The sequence below is a fragment of the Misgurnus anguillicaudatus genome, chromosome 15 (assembly GCF_027580225.2).
Source record: "Misgurnus anguillicaudatus chromosome 15, ASM2758022v2, whole genome shotgun sequence".
NCBI classification, from domain to species: Eukaryota; Metazoa; Chordata; class Actinopteri; order Cypriniformes; family Cobitidae; genus Misgurnus; species Misgurnus anguillicaudatus.
The window spans coordinates 23,125,546-23,136,140 of record NC_073351.2 but is presented as its reverse complement, the minus strand read 5'-3'; the positions used below and the strand labels follow the sequence as shown (position 1 = coordinate 23,136,140).

General features: G+C 37.6%; 1 long non-coding RNA gene across 1 annotated transcript in view; it reads left to right on the top strand.

The window, feature by feature from the left end:
• Positions 1-244: 244 nt before the first annotated feature.
• Positions 245-10,595, top strand: part of LOC129418934 (uncharacterized) — a 69,702-nt gene continuing 59,351 nt past the window's right edge. The window contains exons 1-3 of the long non-coding RNA XR_012357721.1: positions 245-435; positions 9,785-9,959; positions 10,062-10,202. This is a non-coding gene — a long non-coding RNA (uncharacterized lncRNA). The remainder of the gene's footprint in view (positions 436-9,784; positions 9,960-10,061; positions 10,203-10,595) is intronic.

Sequence of the window (10,595 nt, the reverse complement as noted above, 5' to 3'; positions counted from 1 at the left end):
TATGTATATATACACGTAATTTTTTTTAAATACATACATGAATGTGTGTGTATTTATACTTAATAATTACACACAGCACACACTCATTTGTTATGAAAAAAAAACCGTAATTTTTTTGTATGCGATAAATCGCGGTCAATCTTTGCCCAGCACTACTAAATAGGTAACTGAAACTTATATAGTTAAATATAGTTTTTCTGCAAGGCACGTGCGTTACCCTACCAAAATACATGACGTCATCGCGCTACAATCTGCAGGGAGGGGAGTATTTGAAACGTACGTGTTTTCTTTATCTGTGCATACATTGGGATATTAATTAATCGTGGGTATTGTTTCATATTTTTATACCATACGTTTGTAAATCCTGGGTTTCGTTCCTATTTAAATATTTGTAAGGTCAATAAGTTAGTTTTGGATGAACACAAATCACGACAGGTAAGCTTGTTCAAGTACTAACGTTACATGTACACCTGTAAAAAGTATTGCCACATAAGTTCGCTCTGGTTGCGTTAAATCTTCTGAAACATACAATTAATAATTATACTGTTTCCTTATAACTCCAGTTTATACATTTAATGTCTGTTGTTTTTAACAAACGCATATATATTTAATGAGGTAAGCCATGGGCAGTTTTGATGGGCTGTCTGTTTGCCAAACAAATCCACCGCATGCTCCTGACTGACCCGGAGTTAAAAGCGGTGTCAACCCCTCAAAAATTACAACTATAAATCGCCATTTAATTCGAGATTAAAGACTGTAACCCAAGGTTAACTTAAATGCAGTGTAAAGGCTTATAATCTGTAAATAAGTGTCCTAGAATAGTGCCCTGTGTGTAGCAAGTAACCACCGTTGTGCTGAATACTCATACACTCAAGTAAGGTCTAAAATTACTTGATGTTTTATTAATAATACTGAGAATGTGAAGTGGAAGATGATGTTTATGTGCTCAAGGAAATGTATCCCTCAATAAATACTCAACATATGGTTTTGATTTTAAAACTCAACAGAAAACTGAGAGACTTGTTGCTGAATATTCACCTCAGCACAGTCATCCATCAAGACATTTATTAGTGCTAATACGATTTATTGTACGCAACGAAGTTTCACTGAGCACTCACACATGCCTGATTCTTTTCGCCCTGGATGAAGTGACTGTGGTCATTGTGGTTTTTATTTAGTTTTTGGCTTGGCTGTTCTTGTTGTAGCTATAGTCTATCAAAGCTAATGGCACTGAGCCTTTTGGCACAACGTAAACGTTTCATTTCAATGATGTCGGAGGATTTTTAACAGGAAAGTAACATAATACCCCATTGACTTTGAAGGAATTCTGCCTTTTCCCACACACACCCAAAACTCCCACCATCCACCTCAATTTGTTCAGCAGAGACCCACTTCCCTGCCTCAGTATTATTGTCTCATATTTAATAGAGGAGCAAACCACAACACTGGTTTCAAGTTCAGTTCTTTGCGGTCTGATCTGTCTAAGCTGTTCTCAGTAATTACGGTGAATACATTATAATGTGCCAGGAAATTTTCCTTTAATCAGATTTCCTAAGAACTAACCATAACCAGATGCCTGCTTGGTTTTTCTCATATTACTGTGTGCTTAAAGATCACAGCGTGGTGATCGCTCCGCTAACAAATACTGACTGCTGGGCCACACCTCTTTCCCTGAGGGTTTTGAGGGGGTGTGACCTAACTAAGTGATGCTGATTTTACTTTTTTGCCGCTCATTTGAAAAACAAGTAGTTTCCCACCCTATTAAATTAAAATAGCAAGCACCTGAAACGTTTTAAATTCTGAAGTTTATGGTGTTCTGCTCATTGACTACTGAGATCTGTCTTTGCTTATAACTTTCTCTTTAGGTGAAAAGTTGCTGTAACTTATTTCTTTCTCCTGAGCATTTGATTGGTGCTTTATCTGTCCCACGCAATAAAGAAAACACATTATTGTGAAGTAAAACTGTGAGACACTTTGTCCCAGGAACACATTTTAAAGCACTAAAACTGAAAAGGAAAGTCGCAGCCAACATTTAAATGATCAGATTGCATTTAGGAGAAACTAAATATTGAAGGGATTGTTTAACCAAAAGTGGTACTTTAACCCCAGGTCATTTGAACTCCCAATGTCTTACTGTTGTTCTTCAGAACTAAAATGCAGATCTTTTAAAAGTATTGTTTCGGGTTTTGTTGTTAATATGGGAGTGCATGGTGAACCTTAGTAACCAGTAAACACTTCAAGTGCATTAAATAAATAACCCTGCTAGTGGCATATATTTTAAGTTTCTTGAAAACATTTACTCCTCTACGTTCTTGTTGTGGATTTCACTGTTTTTTCTTTTGTTACACTTTATTTAAAGTAAACATCCTAAAACTGAGAGAATGTGCAATGAAAAAGCAACACATAGAAAGACATTGGGGTTTATAAATAAAGATACAATTTTTATTTTTGAGGTGAACTATCCCTTTATTATAATTCAAAATAATTTTACCATTTTCTATTAAATCTGCTTCTAGGTCAAAGTTACCCAAAATACAGCAGGGAAAATAAGTATTTGACACATGAGCATTTTTTGTCAGTAAGGGGATTTCTAAATGGGCTATTGACACAAAATTTCCACCAGATGTAGCCATCAAGCCAAATATTGAGTTCATATAAAGAAATCAGAACATTCAAGTTGAATCATAATAAATAAAGTGAAATGACACAGGGAATAAGTATTGAACACAGTAACACACTTTATTTAATACTTTGTAGAAAAGCCTTTGTTGGTGATTACAGCTTCTAGACGCCTCTTGTATGGAGAGACCAGTCGTATGCATTGCTCAGGAGTGATTCTGGCCCATTCTTCCACACAAATAGTCTTTAAATCTTGAAGGTTCCATGGGCCTCTTTAATGAACTTTAATCTTCAGTTCTCCATAGGTTTTCTATTGGATTTGGGTCAGGTGATTGACTGACAACTTCATTGTTTAATTGGCCTTGTGTTTGAATTGGGATCATTGTCTCGCTGAAATGTCCACCTTCTTTTCATTTTCAGCATTCTAGTAGATGGCATCAGATTTTTATCCAGAATGTTCCGGTACATTTCTCCATCAATAATATGAAGTCTGTCAGTACCCCTTGCTGAAAAGCAGCCCCAAACAATGATGCCTCCACCTGCAAACTTAACTGTTGGTATGGTGTTCTTGGGGTGGTGGGCAGTGCCATTTTTTCTTCAAACATGGTGTGTAGAATGACTGCCAAAAAGTTAAATTTTGCTTTCATCTGACCATACTATAGTCTCCCGATAATCCACAGGCTTCTCCAAATGCACTTTCGAAAACTTTAACCGTGCCTCAACATGCTTTTTGTTCAGCAATGGAGTCTTGCGTGGGGAGCGTGCATGGATGCCATGGCGGTTCAGTGCTTATAGTTTTCTTTGAAACAACAGAACCTGCTAATGCGAGATCTTTCTGAAGTTCTGCCGAGTGGTTCTTGGCTCTTGGATAACTCTCCTGATTATTCTAGGACTTCCTGGGACAGGGATCTTACGTGGAGCAGGTTTATGGTGAAGTGATGCGCTTTCCATTTCCGGCCTTCACAGTGCTCACAAGAGCATTCAGCATTCTGGAAATGCGCCTATAACCATTCCCATTAAAATGCTTTTCAACGATAAGATTACGAAGATCGTGAGAGAGTTCTTTGCTTTTACCCATCATGAAGTCTTTCCTGTGTGCATCCTGGGTAATGAAAAGCCTTTATAGGCCATCAATTAGGACTAAAGCAGCTGATATCAATTAGTACTGATAGGGGGCAGGTTTCTCTCTCAATACTGACAGATTTCAGATGATCTGTTGGCTTTCTATGCCATTTTGCACCTTGTTCTCTTCATGTGTTCAATACTTATTCCCTGTGTCATTTCACTTTATTTATTATGACTCAACTTGTATACTTAAATGTTCTGATTTCTTTGTATGGGTTCCATATTTGGCTTGGTGGCTACATCTGGTGGAAATTTTGTGTCAATAGCCCACTTAGAAAATGCTGATGTGTCAAATACTTATTTTCCCAGCTGTAAGTCATTCACACATTGCAAATATTTTTGTCGGTAGCTTTTGAAAGATTTTAAAGATTTTTTAGAAAAGCTTCGGAAAAGGGAGTCGGGCCGAGTACCAAAACACACATGCAGCCAATCAGCAGTAAGGGGTGTGTCTACTAACTGACATCGTTGCCCGGGTGCGTATGTGTGTTGCGGGTCTATCAAAAGAAGTTCCAGATTCTATTGGGGTTGGGGCGTGTTTGTTTAGGTGATTTCAAATGTCAACATTGGCTTTTAGAGATCGTGCACCCCACCTTTAACAAGTAATGTGGCGGCAAGCAGAGAAAAATATTTTTCCCTTTAAATTGCAATAAAAATTGCATCAAACTATTGGGAATAGTGTTTCACAATCATATCAAATCTCACAAGATTCTTTAGTCATGGTGTCATTGTGTCTGTCTCTGATCATGCCGGCCGTGTTAAAATTAGTCCTTCTTTGCCCATTGAAGTGCTACTTAGCTTTGTGACATCTGAGTTGAGGGTTGCGTCACTGTTTTTCCCCTTCATTAAGCTATGGTTAACCACAAATGGATCAAAGCCCTGTCCCGTTCCTGTCCCTTCCCAGCAATTACACATGCCTGGAGGAAAAGACATCCCACATTAACACATCTCACAAGCCACTGACATTCCCCATATCTCTTTAATGGGAGAAATAGAGAGAGAGAGAGAGAGAGAGAGAGCGCTTTGGATTTCACTCCCCTTCAAGCACAAACCTCCACATTAGTATGTGAAACACTGGAACCACAGGGCACATGGGATGTTTTTATAGCATCACTGTCTCAGGTCTTTTGTGAGGCTGTGGGTTAAACACTCTGCTGACAGAAACACTTCCTACATTGTTTTCATCCCATCAACCCGTTGGCGGGTTTGAGCTCGTTCTGCTGTAGTGCTTTAACAGCAGGGTGTCTGTGTCAGATTCTCCTCTACATCTCTCTCATTACATAAACCACAGAATGAGGAAATCATCTGACAAGTCCTCTGAGATCTTGTTAGAAACTGTCAGGACCGAGACGTCTTTTTTGAAAAGTTGTTCTGGCTGAGAGCATCTGCTGAATATCTTTAAGACCGCACAAACTCAAAACTGGAGATTTGTGGCTTTTAGTCTGTTAAGTTTTTGGCAATCTGTTTTGGCAAGACCAGAATTATTCATGATGATGCAAATATATACTATTTATGTTCCTCGTGTTTAAGTTATGACTAGCTGGCAAACTCGTCATTTGAAGGTCAGAATGCTTCCATTTTAGTAAAGTTGGTACCTCATGTAACCATCATGATGTATCATGGTATCAGTTGACAGGACTAACTTAAGAAAAAACAAGCACGGGCACTCGTGCATTATTCAGGAAGCTGTAATTTTATCCCTTTTTTGTGGCATGGGGTGATGACCTAATGGTTAAAGACTGGGGCACCACACACACTAAGGTTGCTGGTTCAATGCCCAGGGGTGCTTTAGAAATTAGAGAGCGAATGAGATCACAGTCCTCTTCTTTTGTTATTGTGCACTTGAGTAGGTTTCTGTAAGTGGATCACACTTGTAATCGGTCATGCTGAAATAAAAGTGTCTGCTAAATAGGAAATATCCATTACCACTGCACATTTGTGGATATACAAAAGATTTTGTGGGGGTTTGGTACAGTACCTGTTACCGTTTTGTCATGATCTGTGCCAACTCGAGGTTGTCAATGTTTCCCATGAGCAGAAGCTAGTGGTGGTATATTATACAGTTGGCACAAAGACGATATCCTGGAGCTTGTGCTTGTGTATATTTCAGTGCGAGAGAGAAAATATACAACTTTGGCTATACGTGTGCGAGCCAAGGTTTTGAAAATGTACTCACAAAATGTCAAAAACCGACTTGTACTACTTTGATCATATCTAGAAAAAGGCCAATATGTAAGCCAAACCATGTTTTACTATCTGATAATGTTAGCAGGTTTGTGCGAGGGTTAGGGGTTTATATAGGTAGGTAAATTACATTAGCCTTATTTAAATGGAAGTTTATGAAAGGTTCTCACTAATATAGTGAAACAAATCTGTGTGTGTATATTGTGTGGTTCATTTGTATGTTTATGTGCGTTTGACTGATGATCATTTGTATTGGAAAATGCCTTGGCCACAGAAAGGGGCTGTGGTCTGCACCATCCATTAAAACTTGAAAGATCAAACCTCTCTCGTCTATAGGGAAGAATCTGTAAGACATAAACAGTCTGTAAAATGGAAAACTACATCTGTGTTCATTTGTTTCACACAGAGATGGCCACATTTGGTAATCCTTACTGAAAATGATTTCCAATCGCTGAGATCAGAGGATAGAATCTGAATTTCAGCCATCTGTTTCCTATGGGGCTTCTAATGTGTCGGCTGTATAACATTGCTAAGATGTGGACACCCAATCCTTGCCTAATATATATATATATATATATATATATACACACGAGCTCTCGCCCGTCTTGCATCACCTCCTTTTTCTTAATGGATTTTAGACATGTTTTGAAAGGTGTCTGGATTTAATCGAAGCCATCCTTTGTTTAGGTAAAGTAACACCTCTCTTGAGATATACAGGACAACAGCAGATCTTTCAAAGCATTGCTGTCTTCCCCTCTTGGAATTGTGTTGTTTTGAAATGTTAAATAAGACTGAAAAGCCTTTGAGAGTATTAATGTAGGAGATGGATTTGGTTGTCACTCAAATACTGTAGCAATAGATCAAGGAACAATTAGGGAATACATGTCAGTCTACACCTGAGACTCTTTAATAAGACTTCAGGGCTGTTGAGCGTTGATCCTGTAACGCTGTGTATTGGCGAATCATACACTGTAAAAAATACTTTGCTGGGTGAGTTGTTATAACTTATAAAAAAGTTGACTTTTCTCAATTTTATAAGTTCTGACAACTCATCTCTGTTGACATGACTTGTAAATCTGAGTTGATTTAACAAAAAATTTTAAGGAAGCAAAGTATTTTTTACAGTGTAGTCGCATTGCACTTCAAAGCAAACCCTTTCTATCATGAGACATACTGGTGAAAGAACAACTGGTAACACTTTATTTGAAGGGGTGTTCATAAGACTGACATGACACCTTCATAATCGTGACATGACAAGATTTTATGCATGTTTATGACAACTGTCAATAAGTGTCATTTGTTCAGTTATGTCATTTTTAATGCAAAGATGACATTGTTTGAGATGTCTTTGTTATGTCAACTTGACATAAACCAATACAACATAACTTGTCATAAATCTGTCATAAACATGACAGAGCAGAATAATTATCAAACTTAAGAAACTATGGGTTAACATTAAATTAAACTGTCATTTAAATATCGTTAAGTGTTAATACTCTGTCAAATAGTTTTATAACAGCATCATGAATATTTTTCTTGACCTCAACTACAGTGCTACAAATTGAACTTGCCATTAAAATATTAATAAGTGTTAATACTATGTCAAATAATTTTAAATACCTTAACAAAATGCAACAGACATGTCAAAAGAGTCGAAGCTGATGATGGTGTAGTGGGCAGCGCTCCGACATGTGGTGCTTTCGCACTTTCGGTGACCCGAGTTTTATTCCTGGCTCGTGGTCATTAGCCAATACCCCTCTTTTATCCCTGCACTTTCCTGGCCTCTCCTACACTCACTGTTAAATAAAGGCAAAAACTGGCCAAAAAAAGACGTGTCAAAAGATTATACTTAACTTTGCTAACAACAGAATTTGTACTTCCTCACACAGAGGGTTCTGAAATTTTCTGACACAGAAGAAAAACTAACAAAACATTTAATAAATTTAACGTTATTAACTGTTTTTGGGTGATATATTTTTTGTGCGAATTTTTTTATTGATATGGCCCCAACGCTGCATGGCTTAACCCATTATTGTACTGTTTTCATTAAATTTTAGGTGAATCTGTCTCCAAATGCAATAAAAATTGTTGTATCAATTTTATTTATTATTTATTATTATTATTATTGGATGATTAATTTTATTTCTCTAACACCTTAAGGAAACGTAAAAAAAAACATTATGAAGAATATTCATGATGCTTTTATAAAACTATTTGACAAAGTATTAAAGGAATTTTCCATTTTCTTAAATGAAAAATCCAGCTAATTTACTCACCACCATGTCATCCAAAATGTTGATGTCTTTCTTTGTTCAGTCGAGAAGAAATTGTGTTTTTTGAGGAAAACATTGCAGGATTTTTCTCATTTTAATGGACTTTAATAGAGCCCAACATTCAACACTCAACTCAACACTTAACAGTTTTTTTAATGACTATAAACGATCCCAAACGAGGCACAAGGGTCCCATCCAGCGAAACGACCGTCATTTCCGACAAGAAAAACAAAAAATATCCACCTTCAAACCACACCTTCTCGTCTAGATCCGGTCGAGATGCACCAGCAGCGTGTCCCCACGCAATACGTCATGACGTCAAGAGGTCACAGAGGACGAACGCAAAACTCCGCCCCAGTGTTTACAAGTGTGTTGAGAAAGAGGACCATTCCGATGTTGTTGTATGTCAAATGATACTAATTAATGTCTTTGTGTCAGTTTATTGTTTACAATGGTCCGCAAATGTGCGTTTTATATATGTAACACGTGACCTCCCTACGTCACTACGCATTTACGTTAAGTCGCGCTGGACCGGATCTAGACAAAAAGTTGTGGTTTAAAACAGCATATTTTTTATTTTTCTTGTCAAAAATGACAACCGTTTCGCTAGACAAGACCCCCATGCCTCGCCCGGGACCGTCCACAGTCCCCCGAAACTCCGCTGAAAAAAAATGTGTTGAGTTAAGTATCAAATATTGGGTTCCACCAAAGTCCATTAAAACTAGAAAAATCCTGGAATGTTTTCCTCAAAAAACATAATTTCTTCTCGACTGAACAAAGACAGATATCAACATTTTGGATGACATTGTGGTGAGTAAATTATCTGAATTTTTCTTTTAAGAAAATGGAATATTCCTTTAATACTTAATGCCATTAATGACAAATTATATTTGTAGCACTGTAGTTGAGGTCAAGAAAAATATTAATGACATTGTTATAAAACTATTTGACACTTAATGACATTTTAATGACAAATTCAATTTCTGTCACTGGTAAAAAGTGGTCAGTTATGTTGTCTTGGTAATGTCAAGTTGTCATGACAAGTTATGATGCATTGGTTAATGTCAAGTTGTCATAACAAAGACATCTCAAACAATGTCATCTTTGCATCTTTGATGCATTAAGTGAAGGCTTTAAGAGAAAAGACAATTTCAACAGGAAACAATTCAGCATCTGAGTGATTTTTTATAAAGATTTTTTTTATCTGGTCTCGTTTGTGATATTAGCTATACACAATTTATTGGAGATTTTTTTCTATGAATATTTTTCTAGTGTTCAAATCATGCAATGGTACACATTTCTTCATTGTTTGTCCTTTAGTTTTTTTACAAGAGACAGGTTATTTTCAACCCACCTTTGGGTCAAATAAGGACAAGCTCAACCAGTTGGGTTGTACTGTAATTTAACCTATGCTGGGTTGTTTTAACCCATTGTTAGGTCAAATAGAAACCATTTTCCGAGTTAATTTAACCCAACGACTGGGTTCGTCCCTTTCTGACCTAACACAGGATTAAAAATAACACTTTTTACACACAGCTAATACAGACATCTACTATTCAGTTACCTGCTGTATTTCTTTTCTCCAGCAGAGAGCAGGGTTGTATTGCAGCAAAACTGGTGATCTAATTCCCAGCAGTTTCTGTCATCCCACCAGATGGCGCTCTCAAAAGTTTCTGGGCTATTTGAACAAAGACCCTGTTGAGTACTTCAAAGAACAGTGGAAACAAGTATGTCTGTGTAACATCACGCAGTAGCTTCATGGTAAATAGAAAACATGTTTAACCATGAAATAACATATTTAGAATGAAAACTCCTATATGTGTTTTGATATGCTCAAACCAAAATATATGTTGTTTCTTGCAGTATGGATACTAAGAGTCAGTACAGTGACCCCTCTGTAAGCCGCAGACCTCAGCACAGTCGGTTTGCACATTGACAGGCTCCACTCCCTGTGGGTTTGGCCTGGATTTGACCCGCAGCTTGTGGGTGCTCATGGGAGGAAGGGTTAGTACTCTGGCTAAGTGTAATGTGGATAACAGTGTGTGTGAGTTAACAGCGCAAAGTCTCTTTCCCACAGATTTCCACTGAGGTTACAGCTGGGATCTACTGAATATTTTTTAAGTGCAAGAACAAATTAATAAGTATGTGGTTTGGAAGGGCAAACATCTGTAGGACGTCCGCCGAGTACACTAAAGAGTACTCTTAAATGAAAGGTTTTAAGTTCAGCGTGTGTGTTTTTGGTCCATACGAATTTGTCCGATAGTGGATGGTTTTCAAAGTGGTAGCGTCGGGATTCATCCCTGTGACTGGGAGAGCGGTAATCCGCATGGTTCCCTCCTCTGTGGATCACCAGAGATGGATCATCACTGATGTCTTTACAAATATTTACTCTTGCCC